Below are 20,997 nucleotides of genomic sequence, written 5' to 3'. Positions count from 1 at the left end.
CAAAGGTGAGTCATAGTAGAGAGCTTTACAATTAGTACTATTAGCTGTGAAAGAGGTCTGACAATTACTTCTTTGATATGTGTGTTTTCAAAGTAACAGGAGGCAACTAATAAAGAGGACAGGTAGTCGTTATCTGAACTGCAGGTGCCTCAGACACAACTCGAAACTCCAAAAAGAGTTTATGTCTCTCATTTGTCAACTGCCCATTATTACCTTTAGATTGTAAGCTCACAAGTTAAGCATTTTTGCTAAGCATTTTTTTCTGGTAAGCTCACTGAAGGGTCCTTTATTCCATTTGTGTTAGTATTTGTTCATTATTTGTCTGTATTTCCTCTGTTCAACAGCACTGTGGAATATGTTAGAGCTATATACATATCAAATAATATGTATGTTAAGCATTTTTGCTAAGCATTTTTTTCTGGTAAGCTCACTGAAGGGTCCTTTATTCCATTTGTGTTAGTATTTGTTCATTATTTGTCTGTATTTCCTCTGTTCAACAGCACTGTGGAATATGTTAGAGCTATATACATATCAAATAATAAATGGAACAGTGTCAACTATAATGACAGAATATGCAACACAGGATCAACTGGCTTGCCAATGAGCAATGGTGATCAAAAGTCAACGACAGAGATGTAGTTATATATAGATTAGAGAATAGTTTCAGAACAGTACAGCCTCAAAGACTGACAGAGAAGTAAAATAGAATCCCATAACCCAGTCTAAGAATAAAAAACAAAAAAACTGAAAAGAAAATGTCACAAAATATGTGGCAGGGCTGGGTTTTGGAAGATAGTTATATAAAATGCCAATACACAAAGAACATTAGACACAAAAGGCAAACTGTATCTGGACCCCTGATCAATGACCATTTACAAGACTAGATGAACCCCAGTCCTGTGATGATAAAACTAGTCCTTATTATGTTCCAGTTTGAGAATGTTTACACAAAACTACTCAAGACTAATTTCATGAATTTCAGATGGAGTGAAATGATTTCAGCTCCCATGTAAAAAAAGTAATTAAAGAAATTTAGACGCAACATGAAACCCCTCCAAAACAAAACATAATAATTCTGCCATATTAAAAAGACCCTAGTACCATGATAGTGTTGTCTATAATGATAGGCATTATTACAGCAATGTATGTACCCAATGTAGTCATTTTAGGGGTAGTTAAAATGAGAGTAGAGTTAGCTTTACAGACTTTATATGATTAGGGACTGGGTTTAGGTTTAAGTAGTCTTAAAGATGGGATGGGCTGCAATTGATCTTTATCTGGGTTAGTATCTTACGTATTAACCCCTTAAGGACACATGACATGTGTGACATGTCATGATTCCCTTTTATCACAGAAGTTTGGTCCTTAAGGGGTTAAAGGGACACTATAGTCACCACAACAAATTTAGCTTAATGAAGCAGTTTTAGTGTATAGATCATGTTCCTGCAGTCTCACTGCTCAATTCTCTGCCATTTAGGAGTTAAATCCCTTTTATTTGTCCATGCATCCCTAGCCACACCTCCCCTGGCTGTGACTCACACACCATGCATGAAAAAAAAATGTTTCACTTTCAATTAGATGTAACTTACTTTAAAAGTTCTTATTGCCTGCTCTCTAAAGTGAACTTTAATCAGACACAGGAGGCTTCTGTGGGGTATAGCAAGTTATCAATAGTGCAGGGTATAATACAATTTAAATTAAATAGAATTTGCAAAGAAGGAAGTATAAACATTAGCTGACTCTTTACAGGAAGTGTTTAGGAAGGCTGTGCAAGTCACATGCAGAGAGGAGTGACTAAGGTGCATAAACAAAGTGATTTAACTCTTTTATGGCAGAGAATTGAGCAGTGACACTGCAGGGGAATGATCTATACACCAAAACTGCTTCAATAAGCTAAAGTTGTTTTGGTGACTATAGTGTCCCTTTAAAGGCTACAGCAATGTAAAGGCAGGCCTCCTCTAGCCCTAAATCTCCCGTAACCCTTAATCTTAAAGTCATCTCATTTTAACTCTAATAATCCACAATGTTACAAACTTTCTCTAACCTAACCCTGACTATATTATAACATTTCGTTGTTACATGTAGTGTAATGCTGATGCATTCTTATGTACACAGACATATTACTGTGCTGCTATATAGCAACATCAGCATTTACTATTTGACATTTCAAAATGACATTTTAAGTATATCACTAATTCCACTGTAGAATAAAGTAGATTTTCTATAAGGTGAAATAGTGAGAACTATTTAATTTTAAAGCTTGTGTGAAGTTTCTGTGCAATAACATTGGGAATTCCATTTAGAATTCTTCACTACTTGGTGGAATTTCCCACAATGTGTAAGGCTTATTTGTATATCATCACTTGTGTACAGAGTGTCTTAAAACTGTTTTCTTGTGGGATGCAGCTGGGAATGTACGCCAAACTACAATAGGTTTGATGGTGCATATGTTTCTGTTTTGGTACAGTATGCCAATTTATTTGGATCTCTGAGATTCAAGTGCAGAGGAGTTGGAATAAATCTCCATCCACGTGCAGACCTGATGTTCTGAGTCAAGGATTGTGGACCTGCCTGGCCCTGCTTCACTCTACCATGCAATATCAATTCTCCTGCCTGCAAGAGATGACTACATGCAGGGGATGTGGGATCCAGGTAAGTTGTCAAATCTTAGAAGAACAGTTTGATTACTCACAATGGTTCGGGATCATAACCATTACAACAGGCTGTATGTTATGGATTTTCTAGAATTCCTCTAAATTGACAAACTAGAAAAACATTAAAAAAAAATAAAAGTGGCCAGCTCCAGCTCATTCCTGAGGTGCCTTGCTGAAATTTGGGGATAACAATATATGTGATAAAACTAATTTGCTTCCTACTTTCCTGTGTTATAACCTTAAGGGACAGTATAGGCACCCAGAACGCTTCAGCTCATTGAAGTGGTGTGGGTGTAGTGTCCCTATTGCACTAGTGCTGGAATGTTAAACAATGCAGTTCCAGAGAAACGGCAATGTGTACTTTGCAGCTCTAAGTCTGCCTCCAGTGGCTGTCTCCCAGAGGTGCTTTCTTGAAGTTAACAGACTTTTGGTCTGGTAACTGATGCTCGATGCCCTCAAGTTCTGTATGAGGACTTCCTGCAACAGCTATTTGCCCATAGGAAAGCATGGATTCAATGTCTAATAGTCTAATGTGCATGCGGCATTCGCCACGGATGGGCATTAGCGTCCACTCATCGAGGGACGTTGGAGGAGGCGAGCCATGACCCAGCGCCGAGGTGGATCCAAGAGGAGTTTTCTATTTATTGCTCTATGGTTTTATCCCTCTCTTGGTTGGCACATAAAACATTCTCTTTAGAAGCATACATTGACTCGTGTAAATATTGCCATGAGGCCTGACAACAATATCAAAACGGTAGTTTCTCAACAACTTTCTTCTTGTGATATTAATAGTTTATGAATACTAAAATGTCACATTTGCATCACAACAGTAACCAGGACACAACATGTTTTATGATCAGTAATATGAATATTTTACTTTCTGTTTATTCTATACTTCTGAAAATGCTTGCAATCAAACCCTGCTAATCTGTCAAAAGCAATAGAGGTCATTCATAGCATAGTTTTTCAGCATGTTTACTTAAAACACAGTGTCTTCATTGAGCTTTGAGTGGGTGAGAATCTAGTTGTCAAATTATGGTAATCTACAAGAAAATGTCGCACCAGTATTGACAAATGACAATCCCTCTACTTACTATAGAGTGCAAACTGTCTGGAGCAATACATGTGAATTTAGCAAATCCTTTACATATATTTGTAACTTTCTTTGTATGACTTTTTGAAGGGACTCTCTAAGGTCCATATCTACCCATGCTCCTTGTATACCTTATGGTGCTATGAACTCAATATCCCATTCCTCTTTCACCCTGTTCTTTATAGCTGTAGTAATTTGCAAAATAATCATTACAACTCAATAGCTCTCTTTGTGTGATAGGGATAGATTGTAAGCTCACAAGCCAATTGATAAGCTTCCGGTAGGAACCCCCTTTCAAAAATGCCAGGTTTCAGATCAGTAATGGACTATCTGGCCTCGTTCCTTATCTATACATGTCTGTTACTCCACCTATTGTACAGCGCTACAGAATTTCTTGGGAATTTATTAAATAATAATATTAATAATATACCTACTGGTAGCCGTATTCTCATTTCTGCTTGTAGCAATACAGGGAAATGGTGGGGATTCTGAAGGATTGTTCCCCACACACAAGAATAAAATGTTAAACATTACAAAAATATGCGTGGCCATCATAACATTTTCTAATGCCCACCGAGGTGCAAAAAGTGTTTTCACTGCTGCTACAGCTTTTTTGGAATTACAATTGCCATGACACTTTTGAAGCCTTTAGAATTAAAAGCATCATGCGTTTTGTAGCTCTTTAACAGCAGGGGATTTATCTTGTAGTAACACAACAGAGCAAAGGGTCAGCGCTAACAGGCCACAAAAAACAAACAAAGGCAGCACACCTAAAGGGATGGGGTTCCCTCACAAACCTCAAAAGTTATTCGAAAACAAAAGGAAAAAAAAGAGGAAGGCAACACCAGTAGTATTAACTTGTAATACATGTGATACTAATGGCGCTATCTTCCTTTTTTATTTCCCCTTTTATTTATCTTGTAGTGCCTGCATTTAATATATAATTAAAAATGTTCAGTTGCTGCTAGCCATTGCCGAGAAATTATTTATTCCTAGAGAAGTAGAAACGCACCCCTGGTGAACGTGCTATGTAGTGTTGAATAACTTTTGTGGCCTGGCTAGTAGCAAAGAACTTTACATTTTAAGCCCTGTATCATAACTATGATGAAGCTTGATGCAGCAGGACCTCTAAATATAAAACAGTTCTGTGGATCATCTGTATACACCTGAAAGTATGCCAGAGCACCAAATGGCAAAGGAGCTTTGACACTCTTTTTAACTACTGCCAAGCAGTGTAGCCATGACCCTGTACTGTTCATAACCCATATTCAGGGATCGAGCACACCATCCAAAATTTGCAATATATATTTATATTTTTTATAATTCTTTATTTTTGTTGTGCAAGTAAATACATTTCAGCATTTATCGCCACAGCAGCCGCAAAAAGAGCCTAGTAGTAAAAACACAGTGGCATGAGAAACTGCCCATTCTTTTGGTAAATAAACAGGTTAAATCAGGCCCGGACTGGCCATCGGGCAAACCGGGCAAATGCCCGGTGGGCCGCGATGGCCACGGGCAGAGGCTGGGGAGATCCAGCCGGTCTATGCAGGGCCGGCACTATCCGAGCGCCGGCCCCGCTGTGTTGCATGAAGGGCCGGTGGGGAGATCGAAGATCTCCCTCACCGGCCCACATGCTCTCAAATGCGGCCGCCGGCTGGGAGAGAGAGAGGGAGGGAGCCAGCCTGGAGAGGCGGACCCGGCGGAGCTCTAACGTGCAGCTCCGCCGGGTTTCTCTCGCGAGATCCGGGCCGTTGCCATGGCAACCGGCCCGGTCTCGCGAGAGTTAACTCTAGCCCGAAGGCTAGAGTTCACTTACCATGAGGACCACCAGGGATGGATGTCAGCGCCCCCCCCCCTTCCAGGCTACAGGTAAGAAGGTAAGGGGGGGGGGATATAATGTATTTATTTTAAATAATTTAAAAAAACCAACAACTCAATATTGGCATTTACCTGCCTCCCCCCAATACACAATCCTTGCAAACACATACATCACCCTCACCCAGCACCCTAACACTCACACAGCACCCTAACACTCACACAGCACCCTTACATTCACCCAGCACCCTAACATACTCGCCCAGCACCCTAACATACTCACATAGCACCCATCACCCTAACATACTCACCCAGCACCCTAACATACTCACACAGCACCCAGCACCCTAACATACTCACATAGCACCCTAACATACTCACATAGCACCCATCACCCTAACATACTCACCCAGCACCCTAACATACTCACACAGCACCCAGCACCCTAACATACTCACATAGCACCCAGCACCCTAACATACTCACATAGCACCCATCACCCTAACATACTCACCCAGCACCCTAACATACTCACACAGCACCCAGCACCCTAACATACTCACATAGCACCCAGCACCCTAACATACTCACATAGCACCCATCACCCTAACATACTCACTCAGCACCCTAACATACTCACACAGCACCCAGCACCCTAACATACTCACATAGCACCCAGCACCCTAACATATTCACATAGCACCCTAACATACTCACATAGCACCCAGCACCCTAACATACTCACATAGCACCCATCACCCTAACATACTCACTCAGCACCCTAACATACTCACACAGCACCCAGCACCCTAACATACTCACATAGCACCCATCACCCTAACATACTCACTCAGCACCCTAACATACTCACACAGCACCCAGCACCCTAACATACTCACATAGCACCCAGCACCCTAACATATTCACATAGCACCCTAACATACTCACATAGCACCCATCACCCTAACATACTCACCCAGCACCCTAACATACTCACACAGCACCCAGCACCCTAACATACTCACATAGCACCCAGCACCCTAACATACTCACATAGCACCCATCACCCTAACATACTCACCCAGCACCCTAACATACTCACACAGCACCCAGCACCCTAACATACTCACATAGCACCCAGCACCCTAACATACTCACATAGCACCCATCACCCTAACATACTCACCCAGCACCCTAACATACTCACACAGCACCCAGCACCCTAACATACTCACATAGCACACAGCACCCTGACATACTCACACAGCACCCTAACGTACTCACCCAGCACCCTAGCTCAAACGGAACCCTAGCTCACACAGCACCCTAGCTCACACACAGCACCCTAACACACACAGCACCCTAACACACACAGCACCCTAACACACACAGCACCCTAACACACACAGCACCCTAACACACAGCACCCTAACACACACAGCACCCTAACACACACACACATCACCTTCGCACAGCACCCACACACAGCGCCCTCCCACACACACACAGCACCTTCCCACACACACACAGCACCTTCCCACACACACTATACTCCTCACAAATGCACACTACACCCCTCACACACACAGCAGCCCCCAAACAGGCTGCACCACTCACACACACACACACACACTCACTAGATCTCCTATATGCACTCCTTCACACACACTAGATCCCCTACACACAGACGCTGCACCACCTACACACACACACTACATTTGACATACACACTCTGGATGCCCTATGCACACACTAGATTCCATTTAAGCAAACACATAGTGTCTCCATAAATGGGATACCGTGAGTATCCCAATTATGGAAACCCCTGAGACAAGTTTCAAGCAAACACAACGCAAGCATGTTATTAAATTTGCTTGCGCTGTGCAGAACAAATACAGGGCCCTTTTCTCATGCCCTGGAAGAGCATTGAACCAACATGCTCACTTTGAGATGGGGCGTGCTTGTCATTGGGGGTGACAAAACACACCCTATCTGGCCCCGCCCCCTTTTCAGTGGGCCGCTGTGAATAAAAAATGCCCGGGCTGAATTTTTTCCCCAGTCCGGCCCTGGGTTAAATCACAATATTTGTATATTTAACATTCTCATATAAAATGTCAACAGCTGGATAGGTATAAGTAGTAATTGAAACAGGCTAGTTAAACTTGACATTTTTGTTAATCGAGCTAAAATATTTTAATAACAAGAAGAGAATACAGTTCTAGGCTTAGTAAAACTTATTAATAAGAATCAAGGTAATATTTGTCACTAAAGTGTTACTAGACAAGAGATTGTTACTGGAGGGTGGACCATGCGGGAGTTAGGCTGGCACTATAGTAGATAGGTCATCTAGTACCCATGCTTGGCCTGTGGCACCCAACGTCTCCAAGTGTAGGTGTAAAGCCACACAAAGTCCCCAGGTGCCCCACCGGTCCAAGGATGTGAGAGGAGCCCAGAAGCAAGTACCCCTGTTTTGGTGATTTATGGTACCTTGAACAAAGTGCCAGATGCTATGGGGAGTGCCCCTCTAGGAGTATGTGGGAAGCCTCATGTCAATGCCCCTGGAAGTTTTCATCCTGGGTATGAGGTAGTGCACAGTAGGCACTCCGGGAGCCAGGATTGCACCTGGTGGTCGGGACGATTTTCTCCTCCTGTACTGGTGCAGCGGTGTGGTTTGCTTCTTCCAGATTATGTCCTGAAGAAAGTTCTGATGTAAGAACTGAAACGTTGACTGGATTATAAATTGTATTTAATCTTTGAATTAAATTCACTTTACCTGACAAGTCCTCAAGTGCTGGCTTTGCTTTTGGAGGTGTTATTTGTGCAGCTAAGCACCGGGCTTAAGACACTGGGAAGCAGGAGTGCAAGAATTTTGGAATAGTATATATATATATAACTTTTTTTTTTTTTTGCCATGTTGGGTCAGATTCTAGTCTTACCAGGATGATTGCTGCTCAACCTAACTTGACTACAACTGCAAGCTCTGCTAATCAATCAGTTAAAATGGACCAGCCAAAATGGTACCATGCTTGTCAATCAGCCAGTCAAATGAAACAGTCTCTGCTAAACGACCAGTCAAAAAGACCCTGGAGTTAAAATTCCATCCTTGACAACTGAATATTGAAAATGTAATGTAACTGTTATGAGTTCAATAACCGCTTTTACACTTACACCTCCATCATACAAAATTTTAAAAAAGTGGAACTTGTTCAAACAGACTTTGCCTCTCATGTAATTACCCTACTTGTCTTAAAAGGACACTATAGTCACCAGAACAACTACATTTTAATGTAGTTGTTATGGTGTCTATACCATGTCCCTGCAGGCATTTTGCTGTAAACATTGCCTTTTTAGAAAAAAGGAAATGTTTACATTGGTGCCTAGGAACACTTCTTGTGGCCACTCCTCGGACACTGAATCAAGCAGCCAATGCTCCTTCAACCATTCATCCAAAAACCAGCCACTTTCTCCCCACTACCCATACACATCAAATAATTCTACCCAACGACATATCCACACACCACACTAGCCACTTCTACCCCATAACTCTACACACATGCCACTACTCCCCCACCACCCATCCACATTCCAGCCACTTCTTCCCTTCATGACTACACAGCAGCCACATCTCTACTACCATCCATCAACTTCTACACAAGCAACAATCTACACTCCAGTGAATTCTACACATCACCCATCCGCAGACCAGCCACTTCTTCCCACCACCTATCCCTACCAACCACTAACTATATCACCCATCTACACACTAGCTATTTCTCACCCAATTTTATTAAAGGACACGGAGGCTCCTATTATGCTTTGTATAATTGATAGGATATTTTGGGATACTGCTAGTGTACCTATAATAGAGGACAAAACATAGTGCAAATATTGCTAGACACTTTAAAACACCTGGTGATTAGCATGCACTCACATATTCCAAAAAGGTAAAGCGTATTATGGGTGCCTCCCCTCGATGTAAATGGGGGGTTGTAATTATCCCTCCTCAAGTGATAGCCAATAGGGTATCCAGGTCAGCAAGAAGATCCACAAACTGCAGCCAAAGGAATACTTCAAAGGCGAATTATTCACTTATAAAATCAGGAGGTATGCAAATAAAAGTTCATAAAAACAATATAAGAAAGAGTTGCTGGTCCTACGCGTTTCGTCCTTATACAAAAGGACTTCCTCATGGACCTCTTTCAGCAAACAAACAATTAACAAGTGCAGAAATAAACAGCATCCTAAAAACGCTAACAATCAAATAATCTTATATAGGGCTAATCCCTTCAAGTCATTGGTGGAATAGTGGTTGTCTTCTCATCTTTCCAACTCCATTCGTCCAGAGTTCCTTCTTCGCAGGTGTGATCGCTTTACCGGAATAAAATCCCGGGTTCGTTCAATATTCGGCCACTTCCGTATACGTCATACTCTACGCGTGCGTCACGTGTCCCATTATTCATCACATGATCATCATGCGTTCCATGCTCGAGAGGAAAAACATGGCCGTGCGTTCCACGGCGTAGTAACAGCCTAGAAAATCGCTTTTCTTATACCTAATAGTTATACAAAACATAACTGGAACAAAGGACTGTTAGGAATCATATTAAAATTCATAATAACAATGATATGTCCTCTAAAAAATAACTAACTAAACATTTTATAAATGAATGTGAAACAACTTCCTATCTAAGTTGCCCATTCATAATATTTGTCATAATATTGCAAAGACAATGATTAGTTATTGGTAAATTCATATATTCATATTTTAACAGTGATATTTAATAACCTGACATGGTGAAAAAAAAAAAACATTAAAGTGACTTTAGTAAATTCATATATTGACAATGGTATAAATACCCTGACATGGTGAAAAAAACATTAAAGTGACATGAATAATTATATGCTCAATTGCAAAACCATATTGTGTAATGTAGCATAAATATTTGTATGCTCAATTACATATCCATATTGTCATATTATTCTTTATCTCTTTCTTTATTCCTCAGCAGCAAAAAAGGATACTGTCATATTCATAGAAAAAAACTTTAAACATGTACCCTCAAAGGGTTAACACATAACAATACATCCAATAAGAATGCTCTCTGTATCATTAACCCCCACGTGACCTAAGCCACTCCTCTTCCTTTGCTGCTGCCTCCTCAGCTAAGTACTTTTTAATTTCTATCTGTCAGATACCGGTTATTTTGGTGTCATTTGTGTGTATTTTGTGTTTTATTTAGACTGTTTATCCTTTTGTTATACTGTGTTTGTGTATATATTTTTACTATTACCTCTCCTTCCCTTCCAAAACCCTCCCTTCCTCCTACCCACAGTCGGGTTGTTTATAACCCACGGTTTCAGGCAGTGGTGTATTTTGGATATGTGCTGCCCTAGGCATGTCAAAACTTAGGCACTCCCCACCCCCATCTAAATTTGCCCCGGCCCTACCTGTTTAAGACAAACACGCAGTTTCACTGACAGACACACTCTGACACACACATTCACTGACAGGCACACACTCTCAGATTCACATACAGTGACATACATTCACTGACCGACATACGCTGGCAGACACACACACTTACTAACAGATACACACTCACTCTCAGACATACACTGACAGACACACACTCACTCGGACACACAGTGACAGACACACACTCACTCGGACACACAGTGACAGACATGCACACATTCACTGACAGACACACACATGCACTGACTGATGTCGTATCCCAGCTCCCAGCATCACTGCGGGGCGCGAGGGAGCTGAGCAGGAAGAGCTCAGAGGGCTCCCTTGCGCTGTGACATCCCTCCCCCCCTCCCCGCATTTTAAAGCCTCGGGGAGCCCTGAGGTGGCCAGCTCTAACAGGACATTTGCATTGAGGGCAGCTTTTTTTGCCGCCCCCTAAAAGTGGCGCCCAAGGAAAATGCCTTGTTAGCCTCGTGGGAAATACACCACTGGTTCCAGGCGGTTTGCAGCCTCCCAGTATAGGAGGTTCCTTTCCGACCTAGATTTACATTCGGTCCCGCCAGATCTTGGCACAGCTGGCACCGCTCGCGCATGCACACATCTCGCGGTGGCCATGTTGTGATGGTTTATTTTCCTGGGCTTTTTCACAGGTTCTGGGGGAGTGTGTGTGCCGATTGGCCAGTTTAGAAGTGTCAGGGTCTTACCTGAGTTGGGAGTCTGTAGCGCAGATATGTTGCTCACCCTTGCAGATAGCCACAGGCCGAGGTGGTCAGGTAAGAATTCACCTGGCCTGTGGGTCTGTGCACGGGGGCTGTGCAGGATGCAGTACCAAATACGCAGGACAGGCAAGGACTGAAGCAGCAGGAATGTCGAGGGATAGCCGAGGTCAAAGGATGCCAGAGGTCAGGAACAACGAGGAGTAGCCGAAGTCAAGGGATGCCAGAGGTCAGGAACAACGTAGTCAGAAGCCAGGGTCAATAATACAAAGCAGATAAACAGGAACACTGGTACGAAACAGGATCACAGGATCAAAGACTTGACACTGAGCACAGGGCGAGGCTGGGTTTAAATACCCTGCTGATGACCGATCAGAGTCAGGTGAGACACAGCCAAGTCAAGGTGCAGCCCCCGGTGTATTAGCCATGCCAGGATGAACAGGACCGGAATCAGTAGTCACTGTATAAAGCTGCTGTGGCTCAGAGGCAGAAAGCAGGACTAGGACTAAGAAGTTCCCCGGTTCAAGTCCCCTGTTGGGAACTCCAGGAGCGACCACGTCTGGCTGTCTGTCTAACTGGTGAGAACCGTGACAGTACCCCCCCCCTTTAAAAACGTCCTCCGGGCGTAAGTAGGTTCTCCATCGTAATAATACACCTCTCCAGGGTCACTATCAGAATCCAGTGAGTCCCCATAGTCAAAGTCCTCAGTGTGGAATCCCTTAATTGCTTGGGATTTCCCAGTACCAGCTTCTGGTACGGCTGAAGAACTGTCCAGGTTTTTTAGGTTCCGGGTACAGGTGGCAAGCACTTCCACAACTTCGGCAGGAGCAGTGTTCGTAGCGAACAATGCTTTTTCGAACATTTCAAGGTCTTCTTTACGGACCGTAGTGCCATTAGAAGCAATGGCACAATCCACAGGTAAATCCTTTTCAGGTGGGCAGGAAGTAGTGGTGGTACCACAGGAAGTAACTTCGGCAGTAGATGCAGGCGGCTCTGGAGCAGGGGGTGTAGTTTTTCCCATGGACAAGAATAACGGCTCCCTTGTAGCTTTTTAGGCTGGTATGCGGTGTACACAGGACGAAGGAAATTAGTACTAAGTCGGAGAGCTGGAGGTCTAGGAGGGCGAACAGGACAAAGCGTGATGAAATGCCCTTTTTCTCCACAGTAATAACACAGACCATGGCTTCTCCTTCGGTCCCTTTCCCTAGGTGTGACTTTGCAGTGGACAAGTCCTAATTGCATAGGTTCCTCAGGGTCAAGTGGAACACAGGATACCTCTGGAGTTTTCCTGGGAACTGGATCATAAGAGGGCATCACTGGGGTGTGGTGATGGTACTCAGTTCCTTGGTTACGAAGACTCCGCGATTTTTTAGTTCATGGAGCTGGCTTGGGCATAGTGGTCTTGCATTGTGAGTCCATAGCAGTAATAAAGGATTCCCAGCTGACAAGGACAGGACTCTTCGTCTGCAACATTTGGTGAGCCCAAACTTTGATGCGTCCAGACAACAGGTTGATAGCCGCTCTGACCCTGATGAATTCTGTGGCATAAGTTCGAGGCTTTAAAGAAAACAACACCTCGCAATCCATCTTGAATGACTGAAAGGACGTGCGGCTACCATCAAATCGGTCGGGCATGATGACAAACGGTTCCGGATAAGCTGGTTCCGGGGCTGGATGTACTGCGCCTTTAAGAAATAAAATTTCTTGCTGCAGCTCCGAAACAGTCTGGGCCAGGCTGGACACTTGCTGGGGCGAGGGTGAACACATCTCTGCGGACTCCATAATGGTCAAGTCTTTTGTCAGGGTCTTACCTGAGTTGGGAGTCTGTAGCGCAGATATGTTGCTCACCCTTGCAGATAGCCACAGGCCGAGGTGGTCAGGTAAGAATTCACCTGGCCTGTGGGTCTGTGCACGGGGGCTGTGCAGGATGCAGTACCAAATACGCAGGACAGGCAAGGACTGAACCAGCAGGAATGTCGAGGGATAGCCGAGGTCAAAGGATGCCAGAGGTCAGGAACAACGAGGAGTAGCCAAAGTCAAGGGATGCCAGAGGTCAGGAACAACGTAGTCAGAAGCCGGGGTCAATAATACAAAGCAGATAAACAGGAACGCTGGTACGAAACAGGATCAAAGACTTGACACTGAGCACAGGGCGAGGCTGGGTTTAAATACCCTGCTGATGACCGATCAGAGTCAGGTGAGACACAGCCAAGTCAAGGTGCAGCCCCCGGTGTAGTAGCCATGCCAGGATGAACAGGACCGGAATCAGTAATCACTGTATAAAGCTGCTGTGGCTCAGAGGCAGAAAGCAGGACTAGGACTGAGAAGTTCCCCGGTTCAAGTCCCCTGTTGGGAACTCCAGGAGTGACCACGTCTGGCTGTCTGTCTAACTGGTGAGAACCGTGACAAGAAGCTGGGCAGATCACCAGTGCTCCCCGGGATCCACTCCTGAGGGAACACTTGGTGAGCTTGCCTTTTTCATATTGCCTCTATTGTATGTGTCTTAAACTGAACTAGTGGTCCCCTGTTTAGCGTAGAATTATTAACTACCCTGTTTTTCTGTGCCCTGCACTTTGGGATCTTTCCCCTTTGATAATCCATTTGCCATTTTGATTTCAAGCGAGTTTCCTGTGCAATCCTTTGTGATTATGCAGTTACAGAAGGACTTGGGAGCTACCACTAATGGTGCTTTTGGTAGTGCCACTAGGTAACTTATGCCCCAGGTTGTACCCAAACCCCCTAGCCTGGCTAATACTGATGATGCCTCACAGGAGCAATTGAACTCGGAAGAGCTTCATTCCCTCCTGGATGCTACAGTGACTCAGTCACTCATGCCATTTATTCTGCTGTGGGGCCATGTCGGACACCTTGCCCCACTCTATCAGTCATGCCCTTATGTCTGCCAAAAGGACCTCTACCCACATCTCTCTGAACCCCCCGTAGAATAAGCCAGCTATGACCGGTGGGAGTAAAGCCTCCAAAAAATCCTGTCATTTAGATGTGGACGCCTCCAAAATTGTGCAATCTGACAGGGAATGTCGTGTCAAAGATGATGTGGTCGCACCACAATTAAGAGCCACCCACCGGGCAAAGTCGTGAGGAATTGGAAAAGGGCAAAAGCCCTAATAGAATAATCCGAATCAGAGTCGGATCAAGAGGAGGCTTGGAGTGAGTCCGACGACGGGGGCTCTTACAATTCAGGTAAATAACATTCTGACCATGCGCCATTATCCGTGTCTGAGAATTATGCTAAGGATGGTGTGGATGACTCCACCCTCCTTGATCCCCAAGGTGAACCACTTTTTGATCCGGATACCTCGCAGCATCCGAGATCTTCAGAGTGGTTCTCACTGGACCACGTGGCGAATGATATCGTCTAGTATATCAGGAAACCACTTGATATAATAGCACGGAACAAACTACAGGACGTCCTTGGACCCAGTGCAAAACTATTCGACATGGTCGAAACTGCCTTCGCGGGTGGTACTCCCGCAAACTTGCTGGCCATCAGGGGTTGGATCCAGCGATCCTTATGTTTGATCGGTAATGCCAATATGGCCCTAGCCACCGAGAGAGGGAAGGCGATTCTTATCAAGATTGAACCCAAATTAGTTACCTTGGCTAAGCCTGGACCTCAGGCAAAAGGTCTCCTTTTTGGGGACAATTTCGTAGGAATTGGGCACCTATTAGGGGACATTTACCGCACTTGATAAGTCGCAAGCCAATATGAAAAAGGTATTCTCACCAAGAGTTTTTGGTGGGGTCAGCAGATACCGGGGCCGTCTGTCCAGCCTTTCCTCCCGGGGCTCGTACAGGGTTTCTCGAGGCTCCTTTTACTCAAGATACTAAGTTCATGAACCCAAGTCTACCTCACCATTCTTCTCAGTTCAAGGCAGGACTTGGCAGTCCCGTGGAGCCGAGGTTCTAACTATGGCCGACGTCCTTATGGTAAGTCCACTCCTGTCCTCCCTTTCTTCTATAACGATTGTGGGGGGGCAGATTATGCCATTTTGTCAATGCCTGGTGCATGTTAACTTCAGATTTTTGGGTCCTGCAGACTGTCCTGGGTTATGCCATAGGACAGTTATGCCATAGACTTTGTACAGTACCCCATCCAATGGTCTCTCCTCAACCAAATGGTCTTTTCCTCACACAACCGGTCCCTAATTGCAGCAGAGATACAGTCTCTAGCCACCAAAGGCCCAAGACACACATCCGTTACAGGCAGTCTTTCTAAGCAACCTATTCCTAGTTCCCAAGAAAGGGGGTGGTGTCCGACCGGTCATCAACCTATGCCCCCTAAACGCTTTTGTCGCTTACCACCATTTCAAGATGGAAGGTGTTTATTCCTTCCTAGACTTACTCCTCCTAGGGGATTGGATGGTCAAGGTCGACCTTCAGGACGCTTACCTCACTGTGCCGATGGCCAAAGACTGCCAACGTTTCCTGCAATTCCGGTGGGAGACGACCATGTGGTGTTTTCAATGCTTGCCCTTCGTTCTCTCATCAGCCCCTTGGTGCTTCACGAAGCTCATGAGACCTGTGATGGCCCTCCTGCAAAGCAGAGGGGTTTGTCTGATTATATACTTGGAGGATATACTCATGATGGCACAAGACCCACTCTTACTCCACCAACATTTAGCTTGGATGAGGACTTTACTCTGCAACCTTGGCTTCCTCATCAACTGGGACAAGTCGGTCATAAAACCCTCTCATGGGTTTTACCATCAATTCAGTGGATGGGGCACTCCTTCTACCAACATCCAAGATAAAGACCATCAGGAAGGAAATCCGTTGGACACTGGCACGGCCGGTGCTGACACTGCGGCAACTGGCCAGGATCATCGGGCTTCTCTCTGCACAGCCAAAGAATAACTCACTTGGTGGCTGCCGCACATGGAAGCAGGAACGGAACAGCAATCTTTGGGACCACCCTGGATTTCGTAGTGGAGTCGGATGCAAGTATGCTTGGTTGGGGCGGGTGCTGCGGTCATATCTGCACAGGAGGAAAATCGTCCCCAGACGAACAGGAGTTGCAAATCAATTGCCTCGAACTCCTGGCAGGCTTGTTTGTAAAGATTTCAATCAACTGCTCCATCCTTTTACACATGGACAATGTGTTAGCAGTCTGCTACATCAATCATCTCGGGTGCACGAGGTCCTTGGTATCGGCAGAACTAGCAAAGGATTTCTGTCAATTCTGCCTAGATCGCTACATCTCAGTTCAGGCAGAATATATTCCCGGGATGTCCAACAGGGTGGCGGACTGGAATTCCAGATACCTGCAGGATACCAGCGATTGGCAACTGAATCGTGCCATTTTCCTCTGATTATGGTCACTTTGGGGTCCACTGGTGATCAACTTCTTCGCATCATGGTTGAACTCCCAACCAGGGGTGGGCTGGGCCGGGGGGGCAGGGAGGCAATTCCCTCCCAGGCCGCCCTAAATTCTTTTAAGACCAGCCACGGCCGGTCCTAATGCTGCAGCCGCCTGAGCGCCCTGTAAGGAGCATCAGGAGGCTGCAGCACAGCTTCTCCCCTTCCCTCCCCTGTAGCGTGGCCGAGCTGCTCTCTGGTCCGCGGTGCCCGGCCGGAGTAGTAGGAAGGTGCACACTCAGTCACTCAGTGTGCACTTCCTGTCAGTCCGGCCGGGTACAGGAAACAGAGTTTCTGTTTCCTGTACCCGGCCGGACTGACAGGAAGTGCACACTGAGTGTGCACCTTCCTATCACTCCGGCCGGGCAGCTTGGCCACGCTACAGGGGAGGGGACGGGAGGGGAGGTGAGGGGGGGAGTAAGTGAAGGAGGGGGAGAGTAAGTGAAGGAGGGGGGAGAGAGTAAGTGGAGGGAGGGTGAGAGTAAGTAAAGGGGGGAGAGTAAGTGAAGGGGGGAGAGTAAGTGAAGGAGGGGGAGGGAGAGAGTAAGTGAAGGAAGGGGAGGGAGAGAGTAAGTGAAGGGGGGAGAGTAAGTGAAGAAGGGGGAGAGAGTAAGTGAAGGAGGGGGAGGGAGAGAGTAAGTGGGGGGGAGTAAGTGAAGGAGGGGGGGAGAGTAAGTGAAGGAAGGGGGGGAGAAAATTAAGGAAGGGGTGGTGACAGAAGGAGGGGGTTGTAACGGACACCTTCCGTTGACGGATGCTCCTTGCACTTCCTGAGGACTCCAAGCACTGCAGCAGACACCACAACCACCGCTGACTCCAGAACCGCCGTAGCTTAACTGGAGTCTCACCTTCTTCCTTCCCCCTTGTATGAACCTCCAGCATCCAGAACCGTGTGGGGAAGACCTCTCCTCCAAGGAGAGCGTAACAGGAGCAAGCTTTCAAAAGAGCTAAGTGATTAAAGCTCAAGGGAGTATGCAGCACATAGCAATCCCCAGTGTGAATATAGCTGTCCCCTCCAATCACGAGACAAGACTACGTGTTGAGGGTCAAGAAGAACTCTGGTTTAATGGCACACACTCTGCTTTTATGCAATTCTCCCCTGCAAGGGAGACACCCACATACAATTATACATTACCCAATCACACAATGGTTACATCCCACAGATTCCCTCCCCTTAGCCTGAGAGGTAACCCAATATTCCGTACAGTTTAAACATACTTTTTACCCAACTTTCATAACTCTAAACCTATACATCCAATATTAATAAAACATATTCTTAATCAGCACATTCCAAATACAAACATACCCAAAAATCATACAAATCCATTCAGCCATTCGGGAGATAGGTATTAGTCACTTTTGACCGACCGCAAGCACATTTTCCTGCCCAAAACAGTTCCAAGGATTTGGGCTGTGCGGTCGGTCTATTTTACACCGAGAAAATGACCAAGTCCCATTCGAACGAGCGTTTGAATCTTCGAACGGGACTTAGTCTCCAGCCGCGGTGTCGAAGTAACGTAGAAGGTACGGGCTGACCGCGTTTGAATAAGTTAAAATGGCCGCCGCCATGTGTTCGTTTGTCGAATGGCGGCCACTTTGACGACTTCGGCACTTCGACGACTTCTGCACTTCGACTGCATCCGAAGTGCCAGTTTAAAAGTTGTAACACTGCTCCAAAGTAATTAAAGGGCCAGGAACAGCATTATACAAATCCAGGAACAGCATTATACAAATCCATTATGCCCAAATACAGTTCTTAAAGGGGTAATACATCCCAGGGCCATAGTCGCAGGGCAGGAGGCTAGCAATCAGTCCTCTCCAATGCCCAGTGGCAAATGGCAGTTTGTCACAGGGGGGAGTAAGAAGAAGAAGGGGGTATGAAAAACGGAGGCTAAGAAGAACAAGGGGGGGAGTAAGAAGAACACAAGGAGGAGGGGGAGAGTAAAGTTAAGGAGAAGGGGAGATGAGGAGAAGGGGGACTGAGAAGAACACAGGGAGGGTGTGTGGTGAGGAGGACAAAGGGAGGAGAGGGGGTAAGAAGAACACAGGGAGGAGAGGGGGTAAGAAGAACACAGGGAGGGGGGTGAGGAGAAGGGGAGATGAGGAGGACACAGGGAGGAAAGGGGATAAGAAGAACACAGGGAGGAGAGGAGGTGAGGAGAAGTGAGAAGAACAGGGGGGAGGTGAGAAGAACACATGGAGGGTGGGTGAGTGTGAGAAGAGACCGCTAGGGGAGGGTGGGGGAGAGGAAAGACCACTAAGGGACAGAAGGGACAGCTCTATAGGACAGGGGGCAAGACAGGGAGCTCTTTCACACTACGCACGCACACACACACACAATGCATCCCTATACATACACAGAAACACACAATGCATCCCTATACACAGAGAAACACACAATGCATCCCTACACACAGAAACACAACATGCTTCCCATACACACAGAGAAACACACAATGCATCCATTACACACACACAATGCAACCCTTACACACAAAGACAATGCATCCTTTGCACACATACACAGAAACACACAATGCAAACCCTTACACACACATGCAAACACACACACTGCTTTTCTTACATACACACAAAAACACAATGCATCTCTTACACTGAATGCACACACATACAGACACACACCTTGCATCCCTTATGCATACAAACACAGATTCACTCAATGCATCCCTTACACACAACCAGAAACACATAATACACCCCTTATACACAAATACACACTGCTTCCACTACACACAAACACACGGCATCACCTGCACAAACTGGTATCCCTATACACTACTGTTAAGACACTCACTGCTTAAATAGATGAAACCGCCGTTTAGCCGATAATCCCCCTATACAGAAATGCAGGCTCTGCACAGCCGACCGCCAAACGCCCGAACCGAGCGTAAGGGAATGCGGTAACTCACGAACATAAAATCAGCCGAACTCCTTCCACGGCTAAAACAGACAATTTAGTCTTCCCAAGTAGCAATCCCCCCAAACACGAGACCAAGCTCCGTCTTGAAGGTAAAACAGGAATCTGCTTTAATGAGGGCTACCTGCCCGGTATTTATGCAGGTCTCCCACCTGGTGGACACTCCCCTAGGGGACCAGATGGAAGACTGGGACAGATATTGTACATTGGCCAATCGCAGTGGCCCAGGTTAAGCACTCCCCTTTACATGCATAAATCCCTCCTCTCTATCTTGGAGATAATTGGGAAGAAACCTAATTATCTCCAGGGATATAGGCAAATCGCCATTTTAAATACAACTAAAAAAACACATAAAAATATATAAGTATACAAATACCGAATGCATGTGCTTTGTGTAACGTATCCCCAGATAGCCGGGATCTGAGTGCATATTTCTACCGAATAGCGCTCAGATCCAATGCGCATAGTTTAATCGCCATGGAGTCAAAGTCTTTCATATGTCTTTCGGTATACGATTGACTCCATGGGATGGCTATCTGGGTTAAGTCCATGCGTACATTCCAAACTCCTGAACGGACCGGTGTTCGTATGCCTCGACGAAAACAACGGACGATCGGTAGTTTCAGCGGTGTTCGGCAGATAAAGTGTCTGTTTATAGTTCCATAAAATCCTCGCCGAAAACCGCTGGTCTTTCGCGTGTTTAAAATGCCTCGTGGTCGGCATACGAACGAAGACCACCCTGAATACAGCAGGAGACCCACTTTCAAGAGGGCAGAGCACCGGCCCTGAAAGATCGCAACTTCCAGGTGGGATACTTCAGCAACAACCCCGACAAGCGCACGCGGGGAGTAGGCATTTTCTTCTCCAGACTTGTCCCCTACACAGAGAAAGCCACCATCAGCTGCAACCAAGGTAGATACATATTCACCAAA

Source organism: Pelobates fuscus, chromosome 1, assembly GCF_036172605.1.
Source record: "Pelobates fuscus isolate aPelFus1 chromosome 1, aPelFus1.pri, whole genome shotgun sequence".
Taxonomy (NCBI): Eukaryota; Metazoa; Chordata; class Amphibia; order Anura; family Pelobatidae; genus Pelobates; species Pelobates fuscus.
Note: the sequence above shows the minus strand (reverse complement) of the source record.